We start from the raw sequence: 20296 nt of genomic DNA, 5'->3' as shown, positions 1-20296 counted from the left end.
TTTTATACTACTTATTCTCATATCACTCAGCAAAACAGGGTTCTGCAAATTATACTCCAAGAAATCATACAAAACTGTCAATGAAAACATGCAATATAATTTAACTGAAAAAAAGAAGGGATTTGATTAAAAAAGTTCACTTTTGGTTGACTGCTAATATGGTGTAGAAAAATACATGTGGACATATTATGAGCTGGAGTCCATGAAACTGCAACTAAAGGAGCTTTCAAGCTCATGGCTAATGCAGCTTTATTGCAGTGACATTAAAAAGCTGACTAATGCATGCTGCTATGCTGTTGATCGTTAAAACTAAAGATCTTGAAGTTGTTATACCACTGAAAAGTAGGATAGTGAAACTGGGTGAATGTGGGTTGGTTCAAATTGGAGTTTGGTACAGGGAAAAAGATAATCCAGGCTCTCTCAAGTTCATTACTTAGAGTAGGAATGGAAATTCAAGTGCATTTTAGCTGAACATGCAATAGGCAGAAGAAATTGAGAAGAAAAAAAAGCATAAAGCTGATATTTTTTGAAAATGTACATTTTAAAAACAAACTTAGTTTTCACAAATCAAGGTTAGTTGTGGTCTCCCATCAGGAAGTTCAGATGTAATACATCACAGATTCAGACCGCACCTCGCTGCACAGGGACCAGCAGAGAACAGCCTGGCTCTTCACGCAAAGTGCCAGAACACTTTTTTTGAAGTACACTATTTGTGCGAAGCTTGGATGGCCTACTTTTCAACTGTCAGCCCACATGGCGTGAAAGAAATAGCGTGAAGAAGATGCACATGCTATAAACAGAAAAAAACCTGAGGTGTGGGATTTTAAAGCTAAATAAAAGTTATTGTACACACTAGGCATATTCCGTTACTTCTGGTTTAGCTCTGTCTGGGCTTTGCATCTTGCCTTTCCCCAGGCACAGCCTTCCTCCTTCTGTGCCACAAACAGGGCGTTGGGCCTAAAGTGTAGACTAATTCATCTCATTCCAGTAGGGCCACCCAACCACGCAGCTAGAAATTTAGCCTCAAAACTCTGTAATCACATGCGATACTGAACCTCTAGTACCAATAATGTTTCAATGGAATTGTTATTTATGGAAAACTGAAGAATACATTAGGGAGAATATTACTCCTTGTGCTAGTGAAAGACATCTAGAATTGAAATACAAGGAAGCATCTTAGAGAATTCGTAGATCTAGGTAGTGGAAGGTCATCACCTCACAGAAATGAAGGTAAATGAAAGGGAATGAAGTTGTTCTATGCCTCAGTCGTGCTCTTGCTAATCATGTCACTAGTCCCATACATATGTGTTCTTTGAATCTCTGTTATAACTTTTCTAAAGTATTTAGACTGCAAGCATCTGGTTTACATCTGCCAAAATGAGTTTCTTTCAAACTGAAGTTACTTGTGGTGGGAGTACCATCACTTTAGATTCTGTGTGCAGAATAATAGAACTCGTTGTGTAGCTGATAGCCTCTGTTTTCCTTTTTTTATTTATTTATACTGTATTATTTACTTCATTTATTTATAATGCAAGTATTAGTTATTAATGTGATTTATTGCATTCTGGAAAAATCATTTGTCATCAGTGTACAGTGAGACAGAAATCTAGATTTCACTGAGGCTGACAGAAACACCCAGGGTGTTCAGCTGTCATTGGATCGAATAAAGAAAAAGGAGAGAGGAGGAAGTTCTGCTCCTGCTTCTCTATAAAATGGCATACTTGCTGTCCTTTAAAAGTAATAATAAAATTAAAAAAAAGACCAAATGAAAACTATTCAAAGTTATTATGCTAACTGTTATTTAAAGGTATTATGAGAAACCCCTGTTTTTACATTTCTGCTTCCTGTGCTTTTCTCTTGCTTCTTGGGACAGATTTACTACCTATCTGCAGTAGTGAAGTGTGGTTGGTACGGGTTTTTTTTATTACTATGGCTTTATAACTGATGGAAATTAATGAACACTTAGAATCATAGAATCACAGAACGGTTTGGGTTGGAAGGAACTGTTAAAGATTATCTTGTTCCAACTCCCCTGCCATGGGAAGGGAGATTTTTCATTAGGTTGGGTTGTTCAAAGCACCGTCCTACCTGACCTTGAATGCTTCCAGGGATGGGGCATCCACAGTTTCTTTGGTCAACCTGTTTCAGTGTCTCACCACCATTACAGTAAAGAATTTCTTCCTAATATCTAATCTAAATCTACCCTCTTACAGTTTAAAACCATTACGCCTTGTCCTATTACTACTGGCCTCTTTTTTTCCCTTTAATTTTGGGTTTATGTGGTTTGAAACAGTCTTTTTTTTCTTTCTTTCTTCCTTGTAGCAGCTCTTTCAGCATGTCAGAAAAGGAGGTTATTTAGTGGTGAAGGTACTATGCCGTTCTATGAATTATAAAATTTAACGTCACTTTTTAAATTATAAACTGGGAATTTTGTCTGGAGCAATTGAATTTACTTAATAACTCTTTTTCGATGGAAGAGATACATCATCAAATAAATTTGTGTACAGAAGACACAAAAATTCAAACCTTGTAACCAGCCAAATAATATGGTTTGCACAAATCTGATTAAAATGGACAACAACTCATCAAAGCTTTATGCTAAAGGCATTAGAATTTTCAATTTGGTTGCATAGTAAATGGAGCTTTGCTTAAGCTGCCTGTCTTTTGATGTGTAATGGATCACTGTTGGTTTTTTGGCAGTTTTCTTTCAATTTGCTTTGATGAAATGAAGTCCTACATAATTCGCTAGCCTCAGCACAATGTCAGTGCTTATATCTTCTTTGGTAAAAATTAATATGTTTCTTTGCCAAAACAGATAAATGAGCAGAACTGGCAACTATTAAAAAAAAAAAAAAAAAGAAAAGAAAAGAACTGTTTCTTCCTATCATCTTTTACATAGTGCCCACAAGTTGCTCATTGCTAGCTATTATCTAACTTTATGAAAACAAGCATTTGCATCAAGATCTAACTTTATGAAAGAGTAACATATGCACACATTCACATATACTTGAGAACTGAGTTTAAATAAACTAGTAATGTTTGTAGTTTAAATAAACCCTGAATAACTACATTAATAGTTTATTTAAACTACAGTTTATCAGAGAAGCAAAACATACTCTTTACTTTCATGGATGTGGACAAAGGTATTTTGGAATGCAGGATCTGGCCTGAAAGCTGGGACACTTAGGGCTCAGTGTTAGCTTCCCTGACACAAAATTGTCCTGTAATGAGTCCTTGAAGCAGGTATATGCAAGTATCTTCAGATGTTTTTGTCCAGAGATAATGAGTTGATAAATCTCCTATCTTGCATGAGACTGCAACATGTAAAACTCACAGGAGTACATACTTATGTTTACACCTGAATTATGCAACTCCCCTAATCTAATAATAAGGTAGACTAATTGTAGCGAGGTACCTTTACACTGTCCTTAGGGATATCTTTCCACAGGTCGGTTTCATAGTAACTAACCAGCAGTAAAATAAAAATTGTCCTAATCTAAATGTTGTTCATATCGACCTAAACAAAAAACAACAAAAAAAAAACCACACCCAAACCCTAAAAGGTAAGTGCAGGAGCGGGCTGCAAACTAGGACCATGCGTGCCAATCAGTTAGCTGAGGGGGATGAGCTCGAGCTTGTCTAGACAACAATTAACATGATGAGGCATGTTTGCAGAGCACAGGGGAGTGGGAGATGGATGGCGCCAAGGAAAGGTAACACCTTGTTGTTAATTGCTGGCAGTTAACCACCAATCAGGGATTGCCTAGTATGCAAGGCTTAGCTTCAAGAACCAATCTGTTTAAAACGCGCAGCTTCTGAAAGTCTATAAAACCTCGTGCTTCTGTACAATAAATTGACATTTGCTTGCATCATGCTGCGTCCCGTCTCTTCATTCGCCGCAGGTAAGAAGCTTTAATCACAGCAGTAAAAAGTTTATCAGTTCTGCAAATTTTTAATATGTTTTGTGATAAGCCATATTACTTGAAAATAACAATTTAAAAGTAAAAGGAGGAGAGACTGAGAGAAAGCAGACTGTAAGGAGGTCTCTCAGGTGTGGACTGATTATAGTACTTGGTTGTGGGAGATGTGACATGTTCCTCTTCGAAGGGTATGTAACTATTTACACAAAATAGAGTATCTCAGAAAAGACGAACAGAGAGAGATGCAGTGGAGGTCTACATGTTCAAAACCTGAGATTTAACACTGTAATGTGATTTATTTTTTTTTTTAGAAAAATATAATTCATGCATTTTAGGTAAATACGCTTCCCACTGATCGTTGGCTGTTCTGAAATGGATGGACTTCCCATCTCTGATTAAATTCTTATCTCTATATGTATGTTTCTGCTAAAGTGTTGTTAGATTAACTGTTGGGTTTCCACACACCCCCACCCCCACCCCCCCCCGAAAATATAATGCTATTAAACATTTGCAAACCTTTTGTATGAAAATTTCCAGGAGGACAAGTTGATTTACTCATCATATATAATCATATGTGTTAAAGCATTCTTCATCTCGTGGTATTTATAAGAGGGAAAGTATCACTACAACCCGCCATAGCTTTGTGCTTGTTTTTCTCTATTTTTTGGGTCATTTACCTTTTTAGAAAGATATGGAGCATGTGAAGCAATATATTTTGATAGGTTTTTTTTTCTCCTAAAGAGTTTGGCATTATTGCTAGGTTTCAGATATTCAAAATTTAATTGTGCCTTGCTATTATCATATATATTTTTCTTCTTTATTCGAGTGTTGCAAAAACTCTACAGCCATTTGAGCCATTTGCCACTAATTTACTGTGGTGGGAGGACTTAAGTTGTTGCTATAAATACAGCTGGTGGTAAATTTGAATATAGTGACTTTTCCAGAGGCTTTTATAATTTTAAATATTTTCTTTTGTTGTTTTAAAATTACTGCATAGACTGCACTATGAAAATGAATCAATCCTGTAGAAGTAGGTGATAGTGTTCAAGATCAATAACACAAATTCCAAAGCATTTACCAGGCTCAAGTCTATATTCAAATTATCTTCAAACCAGTGAGGTTTCTCCATGTTAAACTAATGCATTTCAACCATTGCAGTGATTCACTGTGGTCTAATTTTACTACCTTTTAATTTATAACTAGATGGGCTGAAAAAAATTGTGATGGTAGCAGAGTGGTTTATTTTTGTTTTTTAAAAATCTGAGCTGTTTGTATTGTCATGTCTCGGGAAACAGGGACATAAACTGAAATGGCAGACCAAACTGATAGAATTTGGCAAGACTCATGATAAAATACCTTTAAGTGGTACTGTCAAGAGTGGAATGCAAATAATACAGAAGAGGTTAGTTTGATTTGTTTGGTTTTCTTCAAGAATAATACTTGTTTCACTGAGCATAATTAATGTGCCATTGGTCAGGTGTAGTGTTCCTAGGAGTTTGTGGAGGAGGACAGTGTATCTGCAAGTTCATCAAAGCTCTAGGTAAGAACTTAGCTGAAATGCTTCTAATCTGTGTTTAATCCTTTTTTGAAAATACATGTAAATGTAGCAGCTCCAAGACCTCTCTGGTTATGAGCGAGTTATAGCGTTCCCAAAAAATAGTAACTTAAGCATACATCTGATTTTATAAGGGCTAGAAGAGCTCCTTCAGAAGTCTTGTGGTCTTAATATAAAAAAATAAAATAAAATAATGTTGTTTTCTCAAGGTAACAGACTAAGAATTTTATCATTTAAAATGGTATTTGTGTTTTGATCACTTGGTCCCTCTTGAATTACCAAAACAAAAAAATGCAGGGTTTTTTGGTTTTATTATTTTTTTTCCATAATCATAGAGGAAAAAAGCTTCTAATTAAAATTAATACTGTCTGTTTTGTTTTTTTTTCCTGGATATCAGAGTGCTTTTCGTGTAGTTTTAACACAGTCATTTCTAGTGACTATGTTGTTGATGAAACCTGCAAAACATGACCTGAGTGTAAGTGAATGTAGAGAGTCCTGTACTTTGCAGGAAATCAAATAACTTTTCAAAAGAGTTACAACTGTTGCACTCTTAAATGAAGGGTTAGATATAAATCTAGAATTTTGGGGCAAGATGGAGGAAGTTTTGATCTGATATCTGTTACATTTCTATGTAAGAAATTCTTTGCTTCAAAAATGTAAGATTTTTATAAAATGTTACATTTTTGAAGGGCGTTGGAGGACTTGAATTTTTTTTTTCAGCCATCATTCTTTTTGGATGGGGAGAAGAAGGGGTTTGCTTATGTTATTTTTATGCATCTACTTGATTCCTGTTCTACTTATTCCATATAAAATATTTCAGAACTTATAATTATCGGTAAGCTATTGTTCAACTAGTTTAGCTTAATTTTTAGATATATAATTAATAAACTCCGTATAGTCCACACATGCCTGTGCAAGTACCATTCAAAAATGTTTGCTGCACAGACTTGCCTTTTTTCAGACTGGGTTGGAGGTTTGGAGAAGGTGGCTTACTGACGGCTGTTCTTTGCAAGTAAAGGGGCTGTCGTTAAGTACTGTTGAATCACAGCAAGGGCTTTGTTCTGGGGAAATGTGTGAAGCGATCAAAATTAAGAGTCTAACCAGGTGCTCCATATTCTCAGCACGGTGGCTGTCTGCTTCTAATCCACCAAGAAGCTGGAACAAACGGAAGTTTTCTCTGTTCATGTGCATTTTAGAAATTCAGTTTTGGCTGCAAAGCATGTGTCTCGGGGTTGCCTTGTCGGTGCCAAGGGTTGTACCCATTCTAACAGAGGCTTTTCTCTTTCATGAGAGCCTGTCCTCCTGGCTGTGTTTGGCATCGTGGAACAGCCCTGCAGCGTGTTCTTGTTATGGGTGATGTCCTGCTGTGGCTCTTAGAGTAAAGGAAAAGGTGCTGTTTTACAGTCGGGTCTATAAGCAGATAGGTGACGTGCGGAATTAGACTCTATAACTCGAAAGTTATAAAGTAGGTATGTTTATTGCGCGCAGATGCACGGGGGATGGCTCCTCCACAAGCGTGCATACCCGAAGTGACGAACCATCTCACATTTATACAATAAAACAATTGAATATTCAGTTAACGCCTATACATATTCGTTACCTAAACCCCGCTTCGTATGTTAATTAGCTTATCAGTCCGTTTCCTGGAATGTGGTGGTCTTGCAGGTTTGTAGGTGATTCATGTTCTTGTGACCATCCGATCATCTTCAGCAAGGAAAGGTGATTCATGTCCTTGTGACCATCCGATCTTCTCCAGCAAGGAGACTTAACGCTCCCACCCTCTAGATAGCATTTGAATGTCTCTCATCCTTTTCTCATTCTCTTTTAAATAGCCCCTTTGTTAGAGGAAGAAGGGCAGGCGTCTCCCCGTCTCCCCTTTGTTAGAGGAAGAGGGGCAGGCGTCTCCACAAAACTGTAGTTGTCTCCTCAGAGCTGTGTGCCTATGTGACCAGACAGGGCACCCACGACCAGTCACCATACCCACATTCCTGAGTAGACATATACAATCACAGTCGGTGTCCATTGTCCCCATTTCACACTATTTCTCCATATCAATAGGGATGTGTGTTTTGGTCTTTCTGGTGTTTAACACACCTGGAACCAGGATAAGAAACCAGACTGGGAACTGAGAGGCTGCTTAAACAAGAGGTCTCCAAGGTCTGCCTCAGTGCTGCTGGCAGGCACGGTAATGTATCAGTAGGTGGGCTTCCTCGCTGAGTCAGCGGTGTTCAGGGGCCTTGCCATGCCCTTCCGCAGGGCTCTGTCAAAAGCTTGTTTTGATCAGAGGCGCGTTCTGAGGTTTTAGGCAATCAGCAAAAGGATTTTTGGTTTAATTTACTGTTTGAAATTAAGAACGCTAAAAGCTTTTTCTTCCAGCTCTGTCTGGGAGTCAGAGAGGAAGCTTGTCAGCCAATCTGTTGAGAAAACAAATTATTTATTAGTATTAGGACTTGATAGTCTTTGTTCTTGTGCAGTGTCATCACCAGAGTATAAATATTTATCATCTGTAGATTTGGTATGAGCATTTTTCTGAGTGTAATTGGACTGCGTTGATTCTTTTCTTGTTTTTTTCCCCTGCTTTTCAGTCTTGTGCAGGGGCTGTATGTACAGTGAGCCGGCTCAGCGGAGGGGGGACGTTATTGGCAGAGCCCAGGGCTTGATGAGATTTTGGTTTGATACAAGATCAAATAGCCCACCCACCACTGATGCTCAATCTTGTTGACCTGCCACATTTCGCGTTGCTGAGAAAGAACAGCAGCAGTGTCTTTAGGGGAGGCTGAGCATCAGGGGTGGGACTGGTGATGCAGCACCGTGGAGGGAACGAGCTGGGCCTGCAGCTGAGAGACAGAAACTTCTCATCCCAGGCAAAAACCTTAAACTGTCCTTACATCTAAAAAGCATGTGTTAGAAAGGTAATTTCCCCATGTCTAGTTTTCAATTATTTCAATATTCTGCTCTAGAATAGATTCTAGATCGTGACCTATATTAAAATAAAATGTTTTTTGAATAAAGCAACATAGGACTGAATTTGCATAAGAGATCAATAGTAAGTAGAATTTCAGGAGGGAAGGAAAGCACATGTGAAAACAAAAGAAAAAAAAAAAAAAAAAAAAACAGGAAGATGCTTTATACTTCAGAGGCATAATTTACCTGGCCAGAATCTCAGCCAGATTCTGCATTACTTATTCAGAGAAAAACGCTTTGTCTTTCACAAAGTTTGCTCTAGATTTTCTGTAGTTGATGCAAGACACAATATTTTCCTTGCAACACTTTAAAAAACCCCCAACCCTTAAACTCCAATATGTACTTTGAACTTCTGGCCATTCTGTAATATTTTAAATTGTGAACTAGAAGTGCGTAGGAACATAAAGACATGGAGTTGCAGCAATACCTCTTATAAATCTCTTTGACCAGGATAGGTATGTGATTACCTGGTAGTTTGTCCAATTTTGTTGGTGAATAAGTGCTTTTGTAGCTCCTCAGAAAGGAACTTCAGCCAGGCTGAAGCAAGCATGGAGAAAAAGGGGAAAATTATGTACCAAGTGACAGTTTTGAGACAGAGCATAAGCTGAAGTTGTATGTTCCTCATTCCTCACTCTGTTGTGTTTTTTTTAAATGTCTGTAAATAAGACTACTCCAGATTGATACTATAGTCTTACAGTGTTAGACCTTATCAAGGGACCAGATAAAGCATGAAGACAGACAGGCAGTTGTGTATGTCTCCACCTACAAGAGGATGTCTGTAGGAAGAATGGGGATGCTCATGGGAGACAGCATAAGCTAGCAGAGCCAGGTAAAGATGCAAAGGCTGTGGGCCCAGAGATGTGTCCCCAGGGATGTCTCTGATAAGTTAGCTTTGAATTAGACTGTTCATGTTATGTAAAAAGAACAACAAAAGCCACCACACCAGAGGGTGAATGTTAAAGGACCCGATGCAGTGCTGTCACTAGCAAGAGAAAAGGTCAGCTGAGGTAACGCTTGGTTCCAAGGCCAGATTTAGTGGTCACTGCTGTATGTTTTTTAAAAGCAAGGGTAGTAAACAAGACTATTAGAGTTACACTGGAGGTTGGTTCTGCAAGCCTTTAATCATGTGATTATATGATTTTTATCTTCCAACTACATTAAAAAGGCTCATAAAAAAGCTTTCAGTTTTAGAATTATAGCCACATAGCAACACAGGAAAATTCATCTGCAGGAAGCAAGTTTGTTGAATAAATCAGTTTTTACATTCTTACAGAGAAACTGTTCTTCCAGTCTTACCCCTCAAAAAATAGAAAAAATACCATGAAAAAGGTTTTATTGTGCAGAAATAACCTTTTACCTTTGCTTGCTACATTGTTTTTTGCATTGGTCTTTAGTGATAGCTGCAACTCCTTGATTCTATTTCATACCTTGTGAATTTCTCATCATTTGGTACATGATGCTGAATCATAATTCCCGATTAACAATACTCACAACATACCATCAGCATTTCCTTGATGATTACAGAATGGGAAATCACCAGTGTCTGTAATTGATGGTATCAATGGCTTCTGTGCCTTTCTCTGAAATACTGGTGTGCAGAAACCTCCGTAGCAGTGCAGCCTTGCACCAAATTGTAAATGAAGATTTCACCTGTCGTAGCATATAACTATACTTGTGCAAATTTTACATAAGTTAAAAGGAAAATTTATGCTCATGTTTTTTTAGGAGCAGAAGCCCGCTACATGACCTTTTGTTCCGTTTATTTCCAAAGCCTGTCGAAAATGGCTTTCTTACCATGACTGAATGCTTCCCCATAAACCAAGATCAACACAACCCTCAACATTGCCTACTTTAGATTTAGCCGCTTCTGTGAAATTGCTAAATCTTATTATCTAATTATGTAGAGATCTCGTATCTCATGATTAATGACTGTGTCAAAGAACTAATTGACAGGTTTTTTCAGTTCAAAGTGGTCTGAAACGGAAAGAGCTCACACTGTCTTGCTCACACATTTGTCTTGCCACAGGAAATCGAGAGTGCTGATTACTATTATATTTTGAAGTAGCCCCTGGAAAAGTATTATGCTGTTTATTTTCTTTTTTTCAGCTTGATTGAGGTATAGGCTCTTGATTAGAATTTTCTGAAGTCGGTACTATGACTAAATTTTAGTCAGTGCTACAATTTAAAGTCACTGCTCAGACTTGCTGTCTCTACAGTTTCGTACACTAATTAAAGGCAGCTTTTTGTATTCGCAAATTTTGCTATAAAGCTGGGTGATTTAGTAGGCTTAGATTTATTCCTAATGATCAAAAAAAGTCAATTTTTCAGTCTTCAGAGCAGATTGGTATGGGGAGAGACGCTTTCCTGTAGCTATCAGTCAAAGCTATCAATTTTGGCAAAATGACTGAAGGACAAACGATACCAGAGCAAAAGGAAGAAAAACATGCTCACAAAAGTGGCTTTCAAAAATAAGACGATGTTTAACTCCAGCAGTAGTTTCCCCCCTTCCTCTTCAGCATGGTTTCCTTGCATTGACTTTGTTCACTGATGTCCAGTGTTTGATATTTTATTGAATTGCCACGAACAAGCTTCTGGTGTGGTTGACAGTAAGCTGTGCCTAAGCACTGAGTAGGCAAAGTGGCCTGAGGTACAGTGAGCTGCTGCAGCCCTCCGGAGGTGTGGCGGGTCCTATTAGCAAGTTGTGGTGTTGATGGCTACTTCTGTGCAGAAGTCTATGAACCAGATATAGATTTTCCTAGACTTGACCCATGTATACAAGGCTTCATTCATTTGCAGGTATCGGCTGTCATTACAGTCTGTGGTAGTTCTGGAAATGCAAGTGGAAATATGAAAATTCTGGAAATTATCTTTATATTACAAAAGACAAGAAAAAAAACCCCAACTCACCACATTAGGTGAAGTTAAATGGAAGGAGAGCTGTAATGTTGAGTACTGCAGCAGAAAACTGGTTTTGCAGTTAATCAGATGCATTTAGCAGAGATTTTTTTCCTTTCTGAAGGCTGTTTCTTGTTTTCACACTGTTTCAAAGTACATGCCTTGACAAGCCTTCAGATTCTTTTTTGTAAGCTGAATGATTTGCCTGTTTCTTCTTTATTCAGTCTTTTTCTTGAATGAAATTTTGCTAGGCTTTACTGAAGCCAAGAGCTTGCCGTTTTATTCTGAGAATACTTCCACAGCTGCATCCCGCTTTGCTGTGTGTGTGAGTTCTTGTGACTAACAACCTCAGCAACTGAAAGGGGAGGTAACTCCTTCTGTTTCTGGAGTTCTGCTCTTTGGAAAAATTAGGAATGGTAACAGCAAATCTAAGTAAATGAACGTGCTCAACCCAATCAAACACAAAATCTTAAGTAGTAACTTCTCTTAATTAGTTTTTCTCTAATTCCTCTTTCAACATTCATGGACTTGACTGCCTGTCCTGTAGGACTGCATGCTGGACTCTAATGTCCAAGTGACTGAGGAATGTTAGGATTCCTTTTGTCTGCCATACAATCTAGCATTAATTTGGGTGTGCTAATTTCATTATAGGTAATCCTTGAAGGGACCCATTCACAAAGAAATGTAGTTACTATTAGTCATTTCTTATAATGTGGCAATAAAGCTTTGAAGTTCCTTTAGTGGCAGTGTTAACATGTGTAATATCGTAACAACACATCATGACCTGCTCAATCCAGCCCTAAATTCTCAGGAAGTCCACACTTGCAGCTTCATTCATTCCAGAGAGCACTTGCTAGTGTTTTTCTACCCCAAACACTTATCTCCAGAAATTTATTTCTGATTTCAAAATTTAAAAGACACAGCATTTTCTGTACCATATTATATTATAATTTTCTGACATTTTTACGACCATTCTTTGGTTTTGATCTTGTGTTTTCCTTGCCAGTTTCTTGGATGTTCTCTTATATTGTTGTTCAGTGAATTTGCTGATGGGAACTGGTGAGACGTACAGGATCTTGAAGTACAGGAGAGAGCAGTGAAATTACTTTGCTTGTTTGTTTTTCTTTTTCTTTTTTTTTTTCTATTCCAATTAAGAAATAGAAAATTGCTTAATTTAAAAAGAAGCATTTGCCTCTGTGTTATATATATGTATACAGTTTATTCATTTTCAGTTCTGTATTGCGATATTCCAGATACAGGGGTGGGTTAACTGTTGGTAAATGATTACTTTTTATTGGTAATAGACTTTATTTAATTTCCTCTTTGTTTCAGGTGATTAATTTCCATCAGGTTGAGCCATTGTAGTTAGATTACTTTCTAAATTAACCATAGAGATTCTGGTGATGATTTTGGGGCAATATCTTGTCTCTTATTCTTTCCACATGTTACTGCACTTTTGTGCTTTTCAAGATGTTTCATGCACACCTGGAGATTTTTTTGCGCAGGCACTATACCAGCAAGTGTAAGAGTCTTTACTTGCTGCTTCATCTCACCTCAGTCACTTTCTTTATCTAGAGGTGGAATGAGGTATTACTAGAGCAGTTCCATCTGAAGGTACTTGGTTCCAGTTCTTCATCTGGAGATGAACAGCCTTCTGTCACAGTGAAACATAGGAACATAGAAAAAACAACAAAAAAAATTAATTCCTGTGCTCTGCATTTCAGGGTGTGACACAATAAGCAGAGGTTTTCCTCAAGTCCAGCACTGGGGCTGGGACTGTGAATTATTGAGCACCACCGTGAGCGCTGCACTCCTGCTGTGTTGTGTGGGGTAGGGGGCCATGCTCAGCAGCTGGGTTCTTCTGATTTTGCGTGGCTTTGCAGTTGAGCTTGTTTGTTTTTTCAATTAGTGTGATTTCATTGATTGACAGGTCAGTCACTCAGGTCTAAAATGACATTCCAGAAGTCTGTGGACAATGAGAAGAATAGGTTGGAGATATCTTACATAATTGTTTTGCTCCATGTGACTGCACAGCCAGTCATGCATCCACTGGAAATGAGTTTGTTATGCTTTTACCAATATACAAAAAGGGAATTTTATTTTTCTTGACCTTAATGGGAGATGATTTAGATGGCTGCTAGGCAATTGGGAAGAAGGACCTTTTAGATTAGAGGAAAAAACCACACACACATATGTACGTATGTGTGCACACAGGTATTTACATACGCATAATGCTATGCATCTAGCTCTAGCAAATGGCACATTGTATAGAAAGTACTGCACTTTTTTTGACTAATGAAATTAAATACTGAATTGGAAAAGTTGCATGAAATTTAATTGGTCATATTGCCAGGCACTCTCCCAGCAAACCTAATTGGCCTCAAGCTACAGAGCACTATTAACAGGTGGGTTGTTTTGTGTTGTATTGTTTTCATTAATTGGAAAATGTCAGTCTTTTCCAATTTATGGGTTGAACAGAAACTTTCATTTTGTTGACAATATGACAGTGGAAAGTTCAGGGGGAAAACAATCACTTTGTATAAAGAAAGAAAAATAAAGCCGAAACATTAACGTGTGTAAGAAGCATGTACAGACGAGGACATAGCAAAGATATTTCCTTTTTTAAAATTCTTTCTCCGATGACATTGGGAATGTGTGTGGAAAACAAAAGTGTGTTGAGAGACTCACTTTCTTTGGTTTATTTCCTGCTTTGATTTTTCATATTCCTGAGCCTGATGTCTCCTCTACTGATTCCTGAATCAGGAATACTGATTCCACAGGATCCCTTTGATAAGAAAGAGTCTTCTTAGTTTCACGAACTCTGCTCAAATGAGAGGCAGTTTGTTAAAGTGCATGTAAGAAAGTTGAATCTCTCATTGGGGAGAGATTAAAGCGCATCTGGTGGCAGACAGGCTGAATTTGCAAATTCTGTTTTCTGTGGCATTATTTGGAGATGTCACGTGTTCTACCCCTGGTGACCTCTTAATTACTTACTACAGTTACAAATAGTTAGGCAGGCTCCCAGCGATCCAGGCCTTTACCGTGCATCTTACTGTACCTTTCAGCTAATACTCAAATTACTGTTCTCATGCATAAGTTCAATATGTGAGAACTGTGGCTAATCTTTTTTTTTTGGTAACTCTTTTGTATCTGCTCTGGTTTCTCTCCCAGCAATTTTGTTTCTGTATTTCTTATCACTGTTATGCAAGTCTGTAAAAAGAGATGCTTTAAATATGAAATGTATTTTTTAAGCTGTATTTACAATAAATACATCATTTTAGTTTCAGAAATATAAGAAAATCCTGCTATACTAAGCAGTGGCTTAATGAGGCTAAAAATGTAATTCCAGAAAATTAAACAGGAAGGTTATCTTAAAAAGAGATATTGACAACTTGCTATTTAAATAAAACCCTTTAATAAATTAAGTCCCTTTGCTCTCATAGGCAGTGCTGATACTGTTCCATAGTGTCCTGCTCAGGCTCTGTATGATGATTGTGGCAGCAGCAGAGGCTCAGCTATACTAGATCACCTGTCATGAAAGACAGCCGTTGCCCTAATGAGTTAACATGCACCATCTTTGCCAAATGAAAACAACAGAGAGAATGGGAAGCCTGGAGAGGTCAGGCAATATGCTTTAGGTCGCACACCACACGAGTGGCAGAACTAAGGATAATAACCAAGTCTTCCGATTGCTCATGATCATCATCCAGAGCTCATGCTGACCTACTTTACCGCTGCCTTTCGTTTTTAAAATTAAATCCTTGCTATGAATTTTCGTAGAGAAGTTCACTGAGCCCTTAGTGCCTATTGGTTTCTCAAATACTTATTTATTACTCCCTTTCACCTCGTCTTTTGAATGAATTCAGATTTTTCTTGGTAAATGGCCAGTCTATATGAGCTTTGCCAAAGGGGAAAAGTTATACAGCAAAGAATCTCATAAAGGTGCTAAAGTTTTCAGTACTCTCATGTATGTTAGTGACTAATGCACTTACTGTGGAACTTAACAGCTAATTAACTTTTCAGTTAACTCCTTGTGGTATAATAAAGGTAAATAAAATGAAAAGCAGAAAATGTAATTGAAGTAACTTGCATGCAAACACTTTCAAGTCTGGGTTTTGGAGAAGTTTTTAATGTGGCTATCAAAGTTGCAACATTTGGCTTTGGTACTTTAATTGTTTCAGGCTCACAACTACTAACTAAGAGTTAGTAAAGGCGCTTCAGAGTTGTGTGCTCTTCAACCTTTTCTGACTTCCCTGAAAGATAAGCTTGCTCACTGTCTAGGTTGGAGGTGCTTAGTTCCTTCTAGAATTGGATGTTAAATCCTAGCTGACGTTGGAGTGTGGAAGAAATAGTAGAAATGTGGTGGTTGGTGGGTTTTGTTGTTTTGTTTTTGGTTTTTGTTTTTTTGTTTTTTTATCCCCATGCACAACCTGCCATTTCTGCATGACTATTTGGAGGATCAATAAGTCTCTGAGACAGATTTACTAGCCAGCATACTACCCAGCAGACGCATCCCTTAAGATTCATGGCTGTTCACGTGTATCCTGTCATCAACAGCAGGTGCTGACTGCAGAATTTGCACTTTGCCTGTACTCGCATTGCAAACCAATGCGTATATCACTGCTGCTCCTTCATAGTGTTATGTTCCATCAAGCTTGGCTCTTATACAAGTATATTAACTGCAAAATCTGTTTCCCTATATTTGTGAATAATAGATAAACAACAGGAAATTTCCCCATTTCTTAGAATGCTTGTTTGAACATTTATTACTTGCTGGTGGTAGGAACAGGGTGGAATTTTATTTTGTCTTTTCATTGTTGTATCGTGTTATCTTGGTTCTCTTATTTACCCACTTCAGCCCTCATGTGCTTGCATGTCCTGGTTGGTTCTTGTAAGGTGGCCCACAAGTCCTGGTGCATGATCAGGTAGTTTTCTTTAAAGAGAAGCTGGTATTGTATGCAGTTGTCCTGGAAGGTGTTAAAGGAGCATTTAATAAATAAGAAATATGATCTGGCAAACCTGAATGAGGTAGAATGACCCTCTAAGAGACCCTGGAAAATTCATGGTGTCATAGATGGTGGATATTTTGTACTTTTACCTTTGTTGTTGTTTATACATTGATCTGGAAGGGACCAGGCAAAGCAGCAGAGGCAGAAAGACAAGACCGGAGACGAGGCAGCATGCCTAAGCCCAGAGACAAGCCAGTGCACAGCTCCGTGCACAGCTCCATCCACAGCGTGGTACCAAGCCCTGCTGATGGATTTCAGAGATCCTCACTCCTGCTTTATTTGCAGGTATTAGGTGGGTTATAGTGGAAAACAAGTGTCTATACAGAAATTTGCTATTGATGGCTATAAAATGATATATAACATTTTATTTGTCTTGAAAACTCACAGCTTTCTGAAGACTGTTTTGTTGGATGAAATAATTTGAATTGAGTAATTTAACATCATGCAGCTGCTTTAGTTCACTGTGATATGTGCAAAGGTAATTCTAATAAAAACATCTTAATGAAGTAAGTGCTACCAAAAAAACAAGACTGCAGAACAGTGATTTTTAGAGAAAGAATCTATATTGCATTATAGCGAATAGCACTTACTTCATTTGCATTTATAGTAACCTAAGAGATATTAATTGCTCAGCTGTTTTTATCAGCTGCAGTGCATAATTTCTTACCACTTATGGCTTTCCCTGCATGGAATGTTTTCTGCATTTTTGTTGTTTGCGTATAGGGAATCAGTTAATGAGACATCAATTTAAGTAAGCCATTTTGGCTCTTCTGTGGTCTAGACTCGCTCAAGTCTTACTGTTGTTAAACTGAAGTAATTGCTCAGATGCTGGTGTGTATCCTAGAGTCTGCAAATTAATGCTGGGATTGCCAAGCACGGATTAAGTAGTTCCTACTTCTGAAATGTAACTGGCAGCTGTTGTTTCCTCAGAAATGCAGGTTTTCATTCCTAACAAATCTAGACAAGTAAATTCTGTTTGTCTTTATGGTTAAAGGAGGTTTGAAAATGTACGTACTTTAAATATAAAAACCGATTTGAAGTGAGTGGAAACCTCAGGCTGTTGACATCTTACTAATGCAAACTGCAGTGTTCCAGAATTAGTGGATCCTTGAGGATATAGCTTTATGGTCATAAAAAATAATTTCTATTCTCCTTAAGTAATTTGAAATAAAAAAGCTAATAGAGGTTTATTTTAAAGCATTATTTGAAAAAGCCGAATAACTCATTAACAGAATTTATTGTATGGATGTAGAAATTAAAATTAAGTTAAATTCTAAAAATATTAATAATAAACAACTTATTATATTCTAAGTGGTACAGTAGCCATGGAGTTGAAAAATTTAACCTTAGAATAAGAGTTTCAGACAATTCTGGAGAAGAATACACAACAGATTGAAATCGGATAACGAAGTAAGGCCTGTCTGGTGCCCTGAAAGTGTTAGGGGTTACAGGATTCCTGAAAGTGTTTACTTTTCACTGTGTACTTCTTATTTTAATACTTAATGTTGAGAGGAATATAACAATAAATAACCCTTCCTTCTGTGTTCTTGCTTTGCCTATTGAGTCCTATGATGGTTTGTATTAATGATGTTTGGATAGTTCAATATTGTATAAGCATGAATTTGCCTTTGAAATGTCAGTGAATTCTGTTTCGTGTTCCAGAGAGTGTTCAGATGTTACGGGCTGGGAGGGATTGATGTTCCCACTATAGAGCTGTTATGTTACTCATTGTTGTGGATGGTAGGAACTGTAGGAACTCTCATTAGAGAGCTCTCCTCTCGAAGGTGAGCAGCCTTTCCGTTTTCCCATGTTTCTTCAATGCCAGGACGTTAGGTCAGTGCAGTTGCAGGGGAAACCGTCCTGCCCTTGGATTATCAGTCATCCTTTTGCTATGTTGGCCTGGAAGGTGGGCTGATCCCCTTGGCGATTATCACAGCTTAATTCTGATAATATTTTCTCAATGTCTGTACTTTCCCTCGCGTTTTGTTATGTTGGTACGCCCTTATTAAAATTTCCAGGGTGTGGTTTTTTTGGTGGTGGTGGTTTTTTTTTTTTTTTTTTCCCCTCCCCCTCCCCCCTTTTCTGTCCTTAATGTAAATACAGAAAGTTTGGCTGCAGTATGACTGCAACAGAGCACTCAAAGCTCTTCTGGAGCATCTTGCTAGCAGTGGAGAATAAAACATTTTTACAGTTTTCTTTAGGTGGATTTTGTCTGCCATTTCTCTGACTCGCTGCCTCAAAAAGGTATTGTCCTTTTTTGTTGAACTCTGTGGCTCGATATTTTTTTTTTTTTTTTTTTCAGGAAAGGTTTAAGGTTATGCATCAATTAGTCCATGTTTTTCCCCCACTTGCCTTTAATCAGATTGGTGTTTATTTTTAACTTGATACAAAGTACTTAATCAGTGTGGCTGCTAGCATAACATTTCACATTTCTCAGTCTTAAACAATCAGTAAGTTACTATAAATTAAAAGATTCTTTCCTTCCAGACAGAGAAGTTATAACAGACTTGTAGCAATTGCAACATTGTGTCAAATGCACTGGAATAATAAACAGAGCAAGCAACCCACGGCCTGGGTAACAACAAAGGCCACAATTCACATGCATATGTGCTTTTTTCCTCCCTTAGAATCTAGTCGCGGTGAGTTTGGGGTATCAGTTGGTATATGTTTATACCTCTCTTCAAGCATAGTTAGGTACCCCAAAATAGGTGTTATCTCCCATGACAATCTAGCAAAGACTCTAGACCTAAACTCGGTAATTTTCTCCCTGGGTCTGAATAACCAGGTTGCATTCAGATTTTTATATCGGAATATAGCAAACTTGCTTTATATATTTATATATACACACACGCACATATATATAGGGAAATTGCATCTGAAGACTCTATACAATGTGTTTGTATAGCACGGAAGGGAATTAATTTTCTTTTTATTCCCAATTTTTATATAACTGTAACCTGATTGGTTTAGGCCCTGCTTTTTCCACACACTCGATGTTTTCAAATTCAGCTCAGTACATTTGTCACTTAGCAAAGGAAAAACATGTTTCTCTGCTAGCAGTATAAAAATGGAGTTTAAGATTCCATTCTCTTCTGATGCCTTTTCTGGGATTTTTGGGGATGTTAAGAACTGTGATGTTAAGTATATGTTTCAGGGCAACAGAAAAGGAAACAAGCCTTCATTTAAAAGCAAATGTATATTATAATGGGGGAATAGTGTAATTTAACATACACATCTTTCTGTTTGGTGCAGCGTGGGAATTGGGAGCTTCTTGCAAAAAATAGATATTTGCATTTTAGTGGCAGTTATATGAATTGTCATAGAAAATTTAAATTCCTTAAGTGTCTTGGAAGCTTTTACCCAGAATCTATATAACATTATTTAAGTAACACAGTGATGATTATTAAGGAATTGGGTGTAACTAAAATGCAACACTGGTATACAGTTATGCTGGTTTTGTTCTAGAGGACTTCTTTAGCTAGTAGGCAATGACCAAATGTTGTAACCTAAGGCTTGCTATGTGAAATGGAAAATAAAAGTCTAGCTTTTCTTATGTACTTTGTAAAACATGAAAGAATGAGAAGACTTTCATAGAGTCCCAAACAGATTGCAGGTTTAGTTGCTCAAATTTAATTTTCAGCATTAAATGGTCATTTTGGCATTCTTCAGCTTAAAATTCCTTCGGTAGGGCAAATCTGTCTTGAGTTTAGCTTTGGTCTTTTTGGTTTGGTTATTTTTGGTGGTTGGTTGAGTTGTTTCCTTTGTTGTGTGGTGTGCGTGTGTTTGGTTTTTTTTGTTGTTGTTGTTGTTTTTTTTTTTTTAAGGAGATACCTGAATTTAATAGTGGGTTTGATGGTGCTATTAATATGTAAATGATTCCACAGAATGTAGGCTAAAACATCAGCATTAATACTTGACTATAAACCACTGAAGATGGTAAAACAGAATAGCTG

General features: G+C 37.6%; 1 protein-coding gene and 1 long non-coding RNA gene across 16 annotated transcripts in view; both read left to right on the top strand.

The window, feature by feature from the left end:
• KCNMA1 (potassium calcium-activated channel subfamily M alpha 1) overlaps nt 1-20296 on the top strand; it is a 555223-nt gene that overhangs the window by 214275 nt on the left and 320652 nt on the right. The gene's annotated exons all lie outside the window — the stretch shown is intronic.
• LOC308070018 lies at nt 184-18369 on the top strand. The gene is made up of 3 exons (XR_013930595.1): nt 184-3563; nt 3903-6899; nt 7534-18369. It is a non-coding gene; the product is annotated as an uncharacterized lncRNA (long non-coding RNA).

Source organism: Falco punctatus (genome assembly GCF_963210335.1).
Source record: "Falco punctatus genome assembly, chromosome: 9".
Lineage (NCBI taxonomy): Eukaryota > Metazoa > Chordata > Aves > Falconiformes > Falconidae > Falco > Falco punctatus.
The sequence above is the reverse complement of the archived record's forward strand: the minus strand, read 5'-3'. Positions and strand labels throughout refer to the sequence as shown.